The sequence below is a fragment of the Hevea brasiliensis genome, chromosome 15 (genome assembly GCF_030052815.1).
Source record: "Hevea brasiliensis isolate MT/VB/25A 57/8 chromosome 15, ASM3005281v1, whole genome shotgun sequence".
Lineage (NCBI taxonomy): Eukaryota > Viridiplantae > Streptophyta > Magnoliopsida > Malpighiales > Euphorbiaceae > Hevea > Hevea brasiliensis.
The window spans coordinates 72,397,718-72,414,997 of record NC_079507.1 but is presented as its reverse complement, the minus strand read 5'-3'; the positions used below and the strand labels follow the sequence as shown (position 1 = coordinate 72,414,997).

The 17,280-nt window shown below is 33.4% G+C and overlaps 1 non-coding gene across 1 annotated transcript; it reads left to right on the top strand.

The window, feature by feature from the left end:
- The first annotated feature begins 10,152 nt into the window (after window positions 1-10,152).
- Window positions 10,153-10,259, top strand: LOC131174222 (small nucleolar RNA R71). Its single transcript, XR_009144470.1, has one exon. It is a non-coding gene; the product is annotated as a small nucleolar RNA R71 (small nucleolar RNA).
- Window positions 10,260-17,280: the final 7,021 nt, after the last annotated feature.

The window sequence follows — 17,280 nt, the reverse complement described above, 5'->3', positions numbered from 1 at the left end:
CTCATAGTGGCTATATCAAGTTCTAAAAGCAGTTTTTGGAATACTCTGCTCTTGCACCCTTAACTAATAATAGTCCAATCTCAAATCAATTTTGGAGAACACAGCTGCACCCTTCAACTGATCAAACAAATCATCTATGCGGGACAGTGGGTATCTATTCTTTATTGTCGCCTTATTCAACTGCCGATAGTTGATACATAAACGGAGAGTGCCATCTTTCTTCTTAACAAACAACACTGGCACTCCCCAAGGTGACACACTAGGGCGGATGAAGCCCTTATCCAGCCACTCTTACAACTGCACCTTCAACTCCTTCAATTCAGCAGGTGCCATTCTGTAAGGTGTTATTGAGATTGGGTCCACACCAGTTATAACCTCTATTTCAAATTGCACCTCTCTTTCCGGAGGTAATCCTGGCAATTTTTCAGGAAACACATCCAGAAAGTCGCACACTGTAGGAATGTCCCTCAATGCTGGACTCCCTATTCGAGTGTCTACACATGGGCCAAATATGCTTCACACCCTCTTCGGATCATTTTTCTGGCAAGTGCAGCAGAAATAAGGTTTGATGGCAATAGCTACCTCTCCCCATGTATTACCACATCACTGTACTGAGGGAGATCAAAAGTAACTGTCTTCAATCTACAGTCAATCATGGCATGTACAGTCAGTGTTGATTGATCATATCAGTCTCACTTGAGAGAAATCCTAGGATGGGTGACCTCCTGGGAAGTTCTCCATTCCACCTATGGGACAAAACCGTGAGGCTTATGGCCAAAGTGGACAATTCCTCTAGTGGTTAGAGCCCGATCATTACAAGTAAGCCCTTCTTACAACCTGTTACATATAAGATAATTACGTGCATGTTTAAGAAGACAATGCAAATACCCATAATTAACTAAATAATATCCAAAATTTAATATGAAATGCTCATATGCATCTTCAAAAAGAACTAACATTTTGCATATACAAAGTCATAATCATATTTCTCTTAATATAAATAATATTGATACGGTGTGTCCGCAAGTGCACGGGTCACAGTAGTATAGTTTTAAAAAAATGATATCGATCCCACAGGGAATTGTGCTTAAATTGGAAATAAAAGTATAAGCTAATTAGAATGACAAAAATTAAAGATGTAAAATGAAATTTGGAATTAAAATTGGTATTTGAGGAATTAAAACTAAATCAAACAATTAACTAAAATTAATTAAACTAGATTACCAAAAATTAATTTGAAATTTCTATTTATGAAATTGAGAGGAATTAAATCTAAATTCAATAAAAAATAAAGTGATTCTAGAGATTGGATTTTTCAATATTGTTTGCATGTGGTTTATCCCTAATTTAGCCAAACACATGAGAATTGCAATTTTGAGGGAAATCAATTCTTAAATTTTTGAAACCTTTTTCAAGCATTTCAAAGTTGGTTTTCATTAAATCAAACCCTGTTTTCACGGTATTTCAAACCTAACAAAAACCCATTTAAAGCTCTAATTGATTTTTGGAAAGTTCCCCTTAATCCTCTTAGCTTATCTCTAACACCAAGAAAATAAAGTTTATTGCAAGATTATCTATCCCTAATATTCACTTTTTAGTCCATCTATTAAGGATTAAAGCTTAACTTAATGAGGGCCCATTCATCAAGCAAGGCAACAAGCTCACAAGCAATAAATCAAAATATAACAAATCCCATTTAAATGGCTAAATCAGTTCAAAACCACAATACAAATCAATATTTACAAACCCATCTCTAGAATCTCAATCAACTACTCACTATTCTTTGTTTTAAGACAAACCCAAATGTATAAATGAAGAAATAATGGAAATGTAAGCTAAAGGGTAGAAAAACCCAGAAATATGCAGCAGAATCTGCTGTAGAAAAGTGCTGACAGGTTCTGCATTCTTTGGAAAAAATGCAGAACGTGCTCCCTCCTTCTCTCTTTCTAATCTTGCCAAAAATGCCTCTCTTGCTCTCTATGGAAAGAAAATGATAAAATGAGACTTTATATAGGTGAGGGGACTGCCCTAGAATGGGTAAAAGGGGGAAGGTTCTACAGAAAGTGAGGTAAAAAGCTGGAGTAACGGAAATGCCACGTCAACCATTTCCAGTAAAAATGACATAAGCCGAGTCAGTTGTGTCGTTGGTTGTGTCGCGGGTTGTGTAGCTCTCGGCGTGAATATCTGACGATCGACACAACCTGCGACATAAGCTAATTCGGTTGTGCTGCAGGTTGTGTCGCTCTCGGCCATTTTTTACTCAACTTCAAAATTTTTGCAATTCGACTTTAATCTCCTCCAAATGGCTACTCTGATCAAAATACATCAAATTTCTCCAAATTTAACCTACAAAACAAATAAATTCCAAAAATTAAACTAAGAAGTGTGAAATTTGTAAAATTGACTAAATATATACTAATATCTATAATAATAGCTATGAACAAGGGTAAATTATGTGCAAAAATTACACCTAAATGATGATCTAAAATGCATGCATCAAATTCCCCCATACTCAAACTCTTGCTTGTCCTCAAGCAAAATTTCATTAAAACTCATTTGGAAGGGAATAGAATCAGTCTTTGAAAACACAAAAATCACTAATCCAAACCACCAACTTACCTCTAGCCACCAACATTCCAAGTTCCCACCAGCTAAGCACAAAGAATGAAGCAATCACTCTCAACAATTACAAAATAGCTAAGAATTAACCAATTAACCCAAGCAACAAATACCAACCAGCTACAAGAGTCAATTGTGCCAAAACAAACCTAAATGAAATAGATAGCCAATGTGTCTCAAATAGATGGTGAGTAATGTATGGAAGATTATATTGCCAAACCCATATGCAAGCATAAAAGATCTAACTCTACTAATGTAACAAGCATTTTTCAAAGAATCATTAGGTCTTTTTAAGGGTTGTAATGGGGTCAAAATAGGGTAAAATTGTGTTAACAAAGAAAGGAAATAAGGAAAACAAAATATGAGAATAATATTAATCATGAAACTCAAAGTGCATCCATTTTTTTTAATAGAATTTTTTTTTTTAACAAGAGGAAAGAAATTCACAATGAATCTCAAGTGCTATCACAATGATTATATAAAGGGACTACTTTTATACTCTTTTTTTTTTATTTGATTTTGTATGTGTCCCTATTTCATGTCACACCCAAAATTACCTTTGGGATATTTTGGTGACCCTTTTTTTTTTCTTTTTTTTTTATCAACTTTTCACAATTACTCTAGCACTATTCAAGATGTTTCAATCCTCCAAGTTTTTTTATTTTTTTATTTTTATATCATTATTTATTTTATTTTATTTTTTTTTATGCACTTAATTGCTAAAATATTATTCTCATAATAGGTGGTAGTGTTTAGGTTTAATGGCTAGGTAAATGATTTGGGTTCCAAAGAAATTAGGGAATTAAGGTTCAAGGGGGTTTGCAAGGGTTAAAATGAAATTAAGGTAGGTTAAGGCTAAATGTGAGGTTTAAAATATGAAGGAATGCCTAAATCATATTCTTATCAAATGCAAGTTAAAAATTTCACTTTGAAAGATCTAGGATGCTTGTTCTAGGAATGGTGAGACGACAAGGACCATTTTCTTCCTTAAAGGCTTATTCAGACACTCAAAACTCAAAATAACTAATCAGAATCTGCATACCTAGATAGACATATTAATTTTCAGCTATTAAGTAAGAGAAAGAATAATGCTTAAGACTTTGTACCCAGCTGGAACTTTCATTCCACTAACCATCTAAAGGCAAGTTGGATTGCTCGAATAAGTGGCTTATGGAATTCAAAGACTGGTTTAAAAATTTTAAAAATTTTAAATGAATAAATGAAATGCAAATGAATAAATGAAATGCATGAGTGTATAAATGTATAGTCAACCTATATGTAACTAAGTATGTATAACTAAGTGTATGAAGCTATATGCAGTGTATATAGGTGAATATGTACAAGTATGAAGTAATGAGTGTGTCGCTATATGCAAATGAAAAGGAAAAATTAATTTTTGCAAAAAATTTACCCTCTCCCCCATACTCAGAATGAACATTGTCCTCAATGTTAAAAGATTGCAAGAAATGGGATAATTTGGCTATATGTGTAGAAAATGGGTGGCTCATATGTGCATAAAGAATTATTACCCTGTTGCATAAGCGATAGCACAACTTGTGTTGAAAGTGACACAAGCGGAGATGGGAATTGTTACCTCATTGAAGTGCAGCCAATTTAATTAAATAAAATTTAAACAGCTGCTGCACTCATTGCAAAAGAAACAGTGCAATGGAATTCATTAAATCAATTAAACTCAAAAAGTTGAAATAGGGAAGTTAAGCTAAAAAATATAGCCATCAAGTGTAAATCCGAAATAGCAAATCAAAGCAAGTGAGCAATGTACTAAAGATATAAAAGAAAAATGTATTGTATGAGGAACTAAAAAAAATACTAAAGAAGTAAATGGTTCAAGTAAAATAAAAACAACACAAGCAAAATATTAACTAAATAAGTTCAAAATACTAATTAATTAAGTAACGAAATTAAAGACATAAAATTTTTTTTTTTTTTTATCAAAATGGGTGAGTGGGCTTTTGGGCTTGGGCTTGGGGTAGCTGTTGGCCCATTCTGGTGAAGTGAGTCCTTATCCTGCAAAACAAACAGGCGACACAAGTTAGAACATAAGGATAGGGGGGTTGTGTCGCAGGTTGTGCAACAATCTGCCCAAAAGGGTGCCCAGCGAACACAAGCGACGACACAAGCAAACCCGGTTATGTCGCAGGTTGTGCAACAATCTGCCCAATTTTGACCAGATTTCATAGCACCTAAAAAATTAAAACAAATTAGATTTCAAATGATTAAACCTTCATAACATGAATTCTAATTGTTCAACTTGTTATGTTCATCAAACACTCATAAAAAATAATTTTTCAAAGCACCAATTCACACATCCATATTCAAATAATTTAAACCAAGATGATAAGGTTTGGAAAAATTTTCTCTTAAAATTAACAAAAAGGGCAATGAATCCAGCAAGATCCACCAGCAAATACTCAACAAAAGAAAGATGAAAATGGTAAGTGAACAAATTTAAAACTAGAATTTAAAGCCAAAATTTAAAGCTAAAACTAAAATAAAATTTTTTTTATGCTCATTTGCTTGCAATGCATTGCATCCCATCTGCACAAGGAAATTAGAATAATGTTAAACTCTGAATAAGGAGTATAGAAAAGCTTAAAACAAATATATGAAAGAAATAAAGAATTAATATTATGAGTTATGCACAAAAATGCTAAGTTTAGGTCTTTAGCTTGACCATACTTAATCAAGATGTTATGGAGAATGAGAAAGATAGCAAGTTGCTATCTTCTCAATTGGCTCACCAACTGAATAGGGCCTCAATCTTTGTCCATTTACCTTGAAATTACCAGATTTTTCACCAAAAATTTCCACAGCACCATGAGGTAAAACTTTCACAATTTTGAATGGACCGGACCACCTTGATTTTAATTTTCCTGGAAAAAATTTCAACCTTGAATTGAATAAGAGAACCAAATCTCCTTCTTTAAAGTCCTTTTTCTTGATATGCTTATCATGCCATTTTTTAGTTCTCTCTTTATAGATCCTAGCATTTTCATAAGCATCAAGTCTCAATTCTTCTAATTCATCAAGTTGCAAAAGTCTTCTGTGTCCAGCAGCTTGTAAATCAAAATTGATTGCTCTAATGGCCCAATAAGCTTTGTGTTCTAACTCTACGGGCAAATGGCATGATTTCCCAAAAACTAACCTATAAGGTGTAGTTCCTATGGGGGTTTTAAATGCTGTTCTATATGCCCAAAGAGTGTCATCTAATTTAAGGGACCAATCTTTTCTGGACTTATTGACAGTTTTCTCCAAGATTTGCTTGATTTCTCTATTTGTGATTTCTACTTGGCCATTTGTTTGAGGGTGATATGGTGTGGCAATCCTATGCTTTACCCCATATTTTCTCATCAATTTTTCAAATTGGTGGTTGCAAAAATGGCTACCACCATCACTGATTATGGCACGTGGGGCACCAAACCTGGTCAAAACAAATTTTTTCAGAAATTTCACCACAACTTTTGCATCATTGGTAGGTGTAGCAATAGCTTCTACCCATTTAGATACATAGTCCACCCCTACCAAGATATATTTATTTCCATAAGAAGATGGAAATGGCCCCATGAAATCAATTCCCCACACATCAAATAATTCAACTTCTAATATGGATTGTTGGGGCATCTCATCTCTTTTGGAAATGTTGCCTACCCTTTGGCACCTATCACACTTGCTTACAAAATTTCTCACATGTTTAAACATATTAGGCCAATAGAAACCTGATGTCAAGACTTTTTCAACAGTTTTTGAGACACTAAAATGACCACCATATTCAGAGGAATGACAATGGTAAATAACATCATGTATTTCTTCCTCTGGTATACATCTCCTAATTATTCCATCATTACATCTCCTAAACAAAAGAGGTTCTTCCCAAGAATAAAATTTAACATCATGCAAGAATCTTTTCTTTTGCTGCCAAGATAAATCAGGTGGCAAGACACCATAAGACAAGAAATTCACAATATCAGCAAACCATGGAAGTGTAGAATTCAACACATACAACTGCTCATTCATGAAAAACTCATCAATTGGCACAATTTCATCATCTTTATTTTCAGTTTTTATCCTAGAAAGGTGATCAGCCACCACATTCTCAACACCTTTTTTATCTCTTATTTCCAAATCAAATTCTTGAAGTAACAAAATCCATCTAATCAACCTAGATTTAGCTTCTTTCTTGCTCATTAAATACCTTATTGCTGCATGATCAGTGAAAACTATTACCTTTGAGTTGACCAAATAAGAACTAAATTTATTGAGTGCAAATACTACCGCAAGGAACTCCTTTTTAGTTGTGGCATAATTAACTTGAGCTTCATCAAGGGTTCGGCTTGCATAGTAAATGGCATAAGGTTTTCTATCTTTTATTTGCCAAGGCGGCTCAACGAGAAACTCGCTTGCATCACACATGATTTGAATGGCAAAGTCCAATCAGGGGTTGCATGATAGGAGAGTATTGTTAATGCCGTCTTTAACCTGCAAAAGCAACCATACAATCTTGATTAAAATCAAATTTAACATCATGATTCAAAAGATTTGTTAAGGGTTTAGCAAGTTTAGAAAAATCTGAATAAATCGCCAGTAAAACCGGCATGTCCAAGAAAACTCCACTCCTTTGTGATGGTTGGGGTGGCATTTTTTCAATAATTTCTATTTTAGCTCTATCCACTTCAATTCCCCTATTTGAGATCAAATGCCCTAAAACGATCCCCTCTTGGACCATAAAGTGGCATTTCTCCCAATTCAACACCAAATCATTATCAGCACATCTCTGCAAGATTTTAGGCAAATTAGTCAAGCATGAATCAAAATTAGTGCCGTATACTGAAAAGTCATCCATGAAGACCTCCATAATTTCTTCAATAAAATCAGAAAAAATGGCTATCATGCACCTTTGAAATGTGCCAGGTGCATTACACAATCCGAATGGCATCCTTCGATATGCAAAGGTGCCATAGGGACAGGTAAAGGTAGTTTTTTCTTGGTCATCAGGATGCATTGGAATTTGAAAGAAACCAGAATATCCATCTAAGTAACAAAAGAATGAATGCTTGGCTAATCTCTCTAACATTTGATCCATAAAAGGAAGGGGAAAATGGTCTTTTCTTGTAGCATTGTTCAACTTCCTATAGTCTATGCACATTCTCCAACCTGTAACAGTTCTAGTGGGTATCAATTCATTATTCTCATTTTTAACAACTGTCACCCCACCTTTTTTTGGTACAACATGCACAGGACTAACCCACTCCTTTATCGTAAATAGGGTAAATAATTCCAGCAGCTAGTAATTTTAGGATTTCCTTTTTCACAACATCCTTCATTGTAGGATTCAATCTTCTTTGGTGTTCAATGGAAGGTTTACTATTTGGCTCAAGGAAAATCCTATGCATACAAACTGTTGGACTAATTCCCTTTATATCATCAATTGCATAACCCAAAACTCTTCTATATTCTCTCAAAACTCTCAACAATTTGTCAATCTCAATATCAGTCAAACATGCATTAATTATAACAGGATATGTTTCATTCGGTCCAAGAAAAGCATACCTGAGGTTGGAAGGAAGAGGTTTAAGATCTACCTTTGGGGCATCCTCTACCTTTAATGATGGTTGTTTGATCTCCAAATTTTGCACTTCTTCAAGTTGAAAAATTGTGGCTTCAGGATGTGGTGGAGAGCTCTCCAAGTGTTGTGCAAAAGCAGCTATGTTGTGATTATCATCATCAATGCTCCCACCATGGACTAAGCAATTTTTAAGAGGGTCTTGTGGATAGCTTTTTCTGAAATGCTCTTGAACAATCTCATCAATAATGTCTATCCGCAAACAAGACTCAACTTCTTCATGTTTCCTTTTCATGGCAGGATTGATGTTGAATATCATTTGATCATCTCCCACTCTAAGCGTCAATTTCTCACCCTTTACATCAATTAATGCACCAGCTGTTGCCAAAAAGGGTCTTCCCAATAAGATAGGAACTTTTGTGTCTTCTTCCATATCTAGAATGACAAAGTCCACCGGAATGTAGAATTTCCCAACCTTGATAGGCACATTTTCAAGAATGCCTTCTGGATACTTAATTGAACGGTCAGCCAATGAAAGATACATGTTTGTGGGCTTCAAATCTCCCATATTCAACTTCTCATATATTGAAAGTGGCATTAGGCTGACACTAGCTCCAAGGTCACATAAGGCATTTGCCACACAATTATCACCAATATGACAAGGGATGGAAAACACACCCGGATCTTTGAGTTTGGGAGGTAACTTCTTCTGAATTATAGCACTGCATTGCTCTCCCAAGTTGATGGTGTCATAATCTTCTAGCCTTCTCTTGTTGGAAAGAATCTCCTTCAAAAACTTGGCATAACTTGGCATTTGAGATAGTGCCTCAGTGAATGGCACATTGATATACAACTTCTTTAGTACTTCAAGGAATTTGCCAAATTGTTTGTCTAGCTTATGCTTGATGAATCTTTGAGGGTAGGGAAGGGTGGGCTTATAAGGTTCAGGTGGGATGTATGGTTTCTCTCCCTCATCTTGCTCACTTTTGCTTTCTTCTTCTTTTTCATTTTTCTTGCTCTCAACTGAATTTTCTTCTTTTGTGCTCTCTTTTTCTTCTCTCTTGTTTTCACTCTCTTGACCAACTTTTTTACCACTTCTCAAGGTCACAACCTTACATTGTTCATGAGGGTTTTGTGGTTGGCTAGGTAGTTTCCCATAGGAATTGCTTCCTGATGAGCTTGCTTGTTGAGCTAATTGAGTCTCCAACATGCTGTTGTGGACTTGTAATTGATCCATGGTTTGTCTCATGTGTTGCATTTCTTCCTCCAATTTGCTATTCATCTTGCTTTGTTCAGCAAAAAATTTCTCCATCATGCTTTCCAAGGTTGGCTTCGGTTCATGAGGTGGAAGGGATTATTGTGCTCTTGCTTGATATCCAGGTTGTGGCTGCCTTGTGGGCTGAAATTGAGGCTGAAATTGAGGCTTATTCTGCTGCACATACTGCTGGTTATGAGCATAATTTGAGCTTTGGCCTTGTTGAGCAAGAGTTGCTTGTGGTCTCCATTTTGAGTTGTTCACATAAGAGTAAGCATTTCCCATAGGTTTCTGTTGATAACCTCCTGCATAAGCAGCTTGCTCCTGCAAATAATCATCACCATAAGAAGAGTAATCAACTCCACAACTTTGGGTTCCATCTGTGAAGGCAACTTGTTGCATAGTTGTAGGAGTTGAGTTTGTTGCCTTTGTGCAAAAATCACTAAGAAGTTGAGTCAACTGGTCAAATCTTGCATTCATGTAGCTAACTGAGTCAAGTTCATAAATCCCAGCCTTCTTTGGCTCAAGTGCTCTAGGATTTCCCCATAAATGGGTATTATGAGCAATCTTCTCTATTAGATCATAGCATTCTTCACTTGTCATTCTCATGAAGTCTCCTCCTGCTTGTGAATCAATTGTGTTTCTTATGGCTGGAGTAACTCTGGTGTAGAAATTCTGAACAATCATCCATTTCAGTATTTCATGATGAGGACATTGCCTTTCAAGCTCCTTAAATCTCATCCAAGATTCATACAAAGTTTCATCATCTCTTAGTTTAAAAGCTACCATCAAATTCCTCAAATGAGTGGTCTTCCCAGGTGGGAAAAATTGAGATAGAAAAGCTTGAGATAGTTGCTCCCAAGTAGCTATAATAGCTTGTGGAAGTGAGTCATACCACTCCAATGCTGAATCCCGAAGAGAGAATGGAAATAAGGTGAGCCGAATAACTTCATCTGAAACTCCAGGCTGCCTTTGTGTACCACATATCATCAAAAATTTCTTCAAATGAGAATGAGGATTTTCAAGTGGACTACCTCCAAATTGTGAATTCTGAACCATTTGAATAAGACCAGTCTTTAACTCAAATTGATTAGCTCCAATGATAGGTCTGTTATCTCTCACATCAGCACATCTAGGAAAAGCATAATCCAACATGGATCTTCTCTGAGGATCATTTTGATTAGCAACTGCATTTTGCCCGTTTTGCTCATTTCCTCCATTGTCTCCACCAATAGCTCTATTTTGATTCTCCATATTTTCTATTGTCTCCTCTTGCTCAAATCTTTGTTGTTCTTCTTTTTCTGCTTCCTTTCTTCTCTTGTACTCCTTTTTGTTGGCTCGACAGAATTTTTCAATTTCTGGGTTGAACAACAATTCAGTATCACTTGTGCTTTTCGATCGTCTCATAAACAAGAAAAGTACCTGAAAAACACAAGGAACAATAGTGAAAATAAAAGAAAATAAAAATTATAATTAGCTTAAAACAATTAAAATCCAACTTAAAACAAACAATTCCCAGGCAACGACGCTAAAAACTTGATACGGTGTGTCCGCAAGTGCACGGGTCACAGTAGTATAGTTTTAAAAAAATGATATCGATCCCACAGTGAATTGTGCTTAAATTGGAAATAAAAGTATAAGCTAATTAGAATGACAAAAATTAAAGATGTAAAATGAAATTTGGAATTAAAATTGGTATTTGAGGAATTAAAACTAAATCAAACAATTAACTAAAATTAATTAAACTAGATTACCAAAAATTAATTTGAAATTTCTATTTATGAAATTGAGAGGAATTAAATCTAAATTCAATAAAAAATAAAGTGATTCTAGAGATTGGATTTTTCAATATTGTTTGCATGTGGTTTATCCCTAATTTAGCCAAACACATGAGAATTGCAATTTTGAGGGAAATCAATTCTTAAATTTTTGAAACCTTTTTCAAGCATTTCAAAGTTGGTTTTCATTAAATCAAACCCTGTTTTCACGGTATTTCAAACCTAACAAAAACCCATTTAAAGCTCTAATTGATTTTTGGAAAGTTCCCCTTAATCCTCTTAGCTTATCTCTAACACCAAGAAAATAAAGTTTATTGCAAGATTATATATCCCTAATATTCACTTTTCAGTCCATCTATTAAGGATTAAAGCTTAACTTAATGAGGGCCCATTCATCAAGCAAGGCAACAAGCTCACAAGCAATAAATCAAAATATAACAAATCCCATTTAAATGGCTAAATCAGTTCAAAACCACAATACAAATCAATATTTACAAACCCATCTCTAGAATCTCAATCAACTACTCACTATTCATTGTTTTAAGACAAACCCAAATGTATAAATGAAGAAATAATGGAAATGTAAGCTAAAGGGTAGAAAAACCCAGAAATATGCAGCAGAATCTGCTGTAGAAAAGTGCAGAAAACGGGTTCTGCAGCTGCTGGAAAAAATGCAGAACGTGCTCCCTCCTTCTCTCTTTCTAATCTTGCCAAAAATGCCTCTCTTGCTCTCTATGGAAAGAAAATGATAAAATGAGACTTTATATAGGTGAGGGGACTGCCCTAGAATGGGTAAAAGGGGGAAGGTTCTACAGAAAGTGAGGTAAAAAGCTGGAGTAACGGAAATGCCACGTCAACCATTTCCAGTAAAAATGACATAAGCCGAGTCAGTTGTGTCGTTGGTTGTGTCGCGGGTTGTGTAGCTCTCGGCGTGAATATCTGACGATCGACACAACCTGCGACATAAGGTAATTCGGTTGTGCTGCAGGTTGTGTCGCTCTCGGCCATTTTTTACTCAACTTCAAAATTTTTGCAATTCGACTTTAATCTCCTCCAAATGGCTACTCTGATCAAAATACATCAAATTTCTCCAAATTTAACCTACAAAACAAATAAATTCCAAAAATTAAACTAAGAAGTGTGAAATTTGTAAAATTGACTAAATATATACTAATATCTATAATAATAGCTATGAACAAGGGTAAATTATGTGCAAAAATTATACCTAAATGATGAACTAAAATGCATGCATCAAATATTTTTGAAATTTCAATCATCAACACAAAGAAAAAAGGGGAAAAAAGACAGAACAAAAATTTCTAAAACTTCAATCCTTAGTACAAAAAATATAGGACATTCAAAATACGAGCATGGCCTTCTGCATCCATTCAAGCTTCAAAACAAGTGCCTACAAAAAGGCATTATTGCTACTCAAGTGAGTTTTATTTATTTTAGCTTCAACATATATATATTAGAAACTCATACTAGTGCACCCAAGGTATATGGTTTGTCAAATTTTTACCAATTCTTACCCCAATCCTATATTCAAAAGTAATAAGAGAAACTTAAAAAATATTAAACAAATAGCACAAAAATGAAAAATAAAACAAAATTGAAGAAACCGAACAAGAAAACAAAGGATAATCTTAGAACATAAAGGCCTTAAATCTTCTTCCTTAAATTCCTTAATCATTCTCCTCGTCAGATGCATCATTTCTCTATTAATGTCAATTAGTTTTTCTCTTATTGTCGCATACGTTTTCTCTTTGTTTAAAGGAAAGAAATTAGACTTTTACATGTAATTGAGTACCTTTCTTTAATACATGAAACAAATTGTTTGCACAAATAGTATTTTCACGAAGAAAAATTATATAAAAAATTGAAAACTGAGTATCAATCTTTGATGGAGGAAACAAATTAAAGCTCAAATAGGAAAAAAAAATTATCAATCTTTGATATATGTCATTAAAAAAGTAAAAAATAAAGAATAAAAGTAACCAGTACATGCAAATAGCATATTGATTAAGAGAAAAAGGGTTTTATTTTCTAATTAAAAAAATAACTTTAAAAATTAGAGTTTTTAAGAGAGAAATTGAATTTAAAGAATATCAATATTTAATATGCTAGAATGTATTTGTGGATGAAATCACCTTCTTCACTCTCTATGGTAATTGTCATCTCTGATGAAGAGGGATGAAGGGAGAATGGATAATCAATGTCTTTTATTCAATATTTTACAGTATATACATAAATTAGTCTTAACAACAAAGAGATTAATCTCAAGAGATGTGGAGAATAAGTGCAAAATTTCAATAAAATGGAAAGTATAATTCGTGGATAAAAACACTAATCTAGAAGTTTTCATATTCGATCTCTACCGTTCAAACTGAAGAGCCAAAATTTAGGAACTTGCAAATCAAATTTGAGCTCAATCTAACAATGAACGAACTCTCAAAAGCCAAGAATGTGTAGCTAGTAAAAAAAAAAATTGTAGAATTTTTCTCCCCCTCTATTCCCTCTGCCTTCTTTTTCTCCATCACTCTCTCAATTGAAAATCTACATTCTCTCCATTCAAGACTTATGGAGAATCCCACTCTTATTTATTGCTCCACTTGACTTTTTGACTTCTTTTATTTTATTAACAATAACATTTATTTAATTCTTTTATTTTTAATGTACATTTTTTATTTACAAAATTTTAAAGTATTTTTAACTATATGTTATAGTATTTAATTAAAATTTTAATTTTTTAATTTTTTTAATTTTTGATTGAATATATATATTTTTATTTGTCACATACTCATAAAGTATTATATAAGCTTTAAGATTAAAATATATACTCACATATTACTATATAAAGATTATTTATCAATCATTATGTTTTAAATGGGATATATTATATACTTATATATACTCACAAACCAAGCCTTCTTAATCTTAGTAATATGTCATTAGGTATTAAATATGTACTCATAGATTATTACATAAGCATTATTTATCTTATATATAATATATCTACCATTAGGTTTTAAATACTACATAATATATACTTATTGCATATTCATAAAGTAAACCTTGTTAATATTGGCAATATTGAAGTTGGAGTTAAATATATATTCATAGATTATTATATAAGTATTATTTATCTTATATATGTATTATTATGTTTTAAATACTATATATTATGTATTTATACATACTCACAATATAAACCTTATTAATCTTAGTAACGTGCTATTAGGTGTTAAATATATACTTATAGATTACGATATATATTATCTTTTAAATCGGATATGTGATACTTTAAAAATTCTACATAAGACTTAATTACATACTCATAAAGTGCTATATAGGCTTTAATATATCTTATCAATGTGTCATTAGGTTTAATATATGACATTATATTTTTATAAAATACTATATAAGACTTAATTCCTCTTATTAATGTGTCATTATAGTTTAAATTGACTATACTATATACTTACAAATACTATATAAACCTTAATTATCTTATCAATATATTATTATTTTTTAAATCATATATGTTATATACTTCAAATACGATGTTATACTTAATTACACACTAAGTATAATATAAGCCTTAATTATCTTATCAATATGTTACTAGTTTAATACATGATATATTATATACTTATAAAATACTATATGAGACTTAATTCCTCTTATCAATATTTCATTATAGTTTAAATCAACTACACTATATACTTATAAATACTATACTCAATTCAACTCAACTCAACTAAGTTTCTATCCCAAAAATTTGGGGTCGGCTATATGAATTCGCTTTCTCCACTCTAAACGATTTTGGGTTAAATCCTCAAAAATGTATAATGCTTCTAGGTCATGTTATACTACTCTCATCCAAGTCAATTTAGGTCTACCCTTTTTTTTTTCTTTCTATCCTCTAACCTAATGTGCTCTACTTATCTAACTGGAGCCTCCGTATGTCTACATTTCACATTACCAAACTACCTCAATCTCTCTTCTCTCAACTTATCCTCAATTGGCACCACTCCTACCATTTCTCTAATACTCTCATTACGGACTTTATTTAGTCTAGTATGGCCAGTCATCCACCTTAACATTCTCATCTCTACAACTCTTATCTTAGATGCATACGACTCCTTTAATGCCTAACAGTCACTACTATATAACATAGTCGGTCGTATGGATGTACAGTAAAATTTTCCTTTCAACTTATTGGGAATCTTGTGATCACATAAAACTCTCGTGGCACGTCTTCACTTCAACCATCCGGCTTTAATCCTGTGACTAATATCCTCCTCACATCCCCGATCTACTTGAAGGACTAAGCCAAGATACTTAAAGTAATTACTTTGGGACAGTACCACTCCGTCCAAACTAACTCCTTCCCTATCACCAGTTTGGTCTTCACTGAACTTGCAATGCATGTATTCTGTTTTCGTTCTACTTAACTTAAATCTCTTTGACTCTAGAATACTTCTCCAAAGCTCTAGCTTTCTATTGACTCCTTCTCGTGTCTCATCTATCAGAACAATATTATTCGCAAACATCATGCACCAAGGAATACTTTCTTATATATGTTTCATCAATTCATCTAAACTAATATAAAAAGGTAAGGACTTATAGCTGATCCTTGGTGTAATCCAATTGAGATCATAAAATCTCTTGTGTCCCCTCCCACTGTGCTCACAATAGTTGTTACTCCTTCATGCATATCTTTCAACACTTGTATGTTCCTAATAGATATCCTCTTTTGTTCTAACACATTCCATAAGATATCTCTTAGAACATTATCATAAGCCTTCTCCAAATCAATAAAAACTATGTGTAGATCTTTTTTCATATCTCTATATTTCTCCATTAAGCTTCTAATGAGAAAGATCGCTTCTATAGTTGAACAACCAAGCATAAAGCCAAATTGATTGAGAGAGATAGAAGTATCATGATGTAGTCGATGCTCCACAACTCTCTCCCACAACTTTATATTATGGCTCATGAGTTTAATTTCCCTATAGTTTGAGCAACTCTGTATGTCTCCCTTATTTTTAAAAATAGGTACTAAAATATTCCTCCTCCATTCATCAGGCATTTTCTTTGAGTTTAGAATCTTACTAAATAATTTAGTTAACCATGCCACTCCCATATCTCCCAAATACTTCCACACTTCAATTGGTATTCCATTGGGTCCACAGGCTTTACCAACTTTCATTCTCTTGAGTGCTTCCTTTACTTCTAAATATGTAATCCTTCTAGTATAATTTATATTATTTTCTATTGTTTTATAGTCTATATTCACACTATTACCATTTTGACTATTATTAAAGAGATCATTAAAATAATTTCTCCATCTTTCTTTAATGTCCTCATCTTTCACCAACACTTTTCCTTCTTTATCCTTAATGCACCTAACTTGATTAAGATCTTTACATTTCCTTTCTCTCCTCCTTGCTAATCTATAAACATCTTTCTCCCCTTTTTTAGTTCTAAGTTTCTCATATAACTTTTCAAAGACCTGTGCTCTTGCTTGACTAACTACCTTTTTTGCCTCTTTCTTTACTATGTTGTACTGTTCATATGCCTCATTATTATCACATTTAGGTAATTTCTTATACCATTCCTTTTTTCTCTTCACTGCTTTTTGTACTTCCTCATTCCACCACCATCTCTCTTTTGAGAGTGGTCCATGTCCTTTAGACTCTTCAAGTACTTTTCTAGCTACTTCTCTAATCTTTGATGCCATTTGTATCCACATATCATTGACCTCCATATCCAGCTTCCATGCTTCGGACTCGAGAAGCTCATTTTTGAACTTCAATTTCTTTACTCCTTTGAACTCCCACTTCTTTGTTTGAGCTACACTATTTCTTCTGACCTTACTTGAATTATTTCTAAACTTGACATCCAAGACCACTAACCGATGTTGACTTGTTAAAGCCTCTCCTGGAATAATCTTGCAATCCTTGTATAGAGCTCTATTTGTTTTCCTGGTTAAGAGGAAGTCGATTTGGCTTCTATGTTGCCCAGTTTTGAAAGTCACTAAA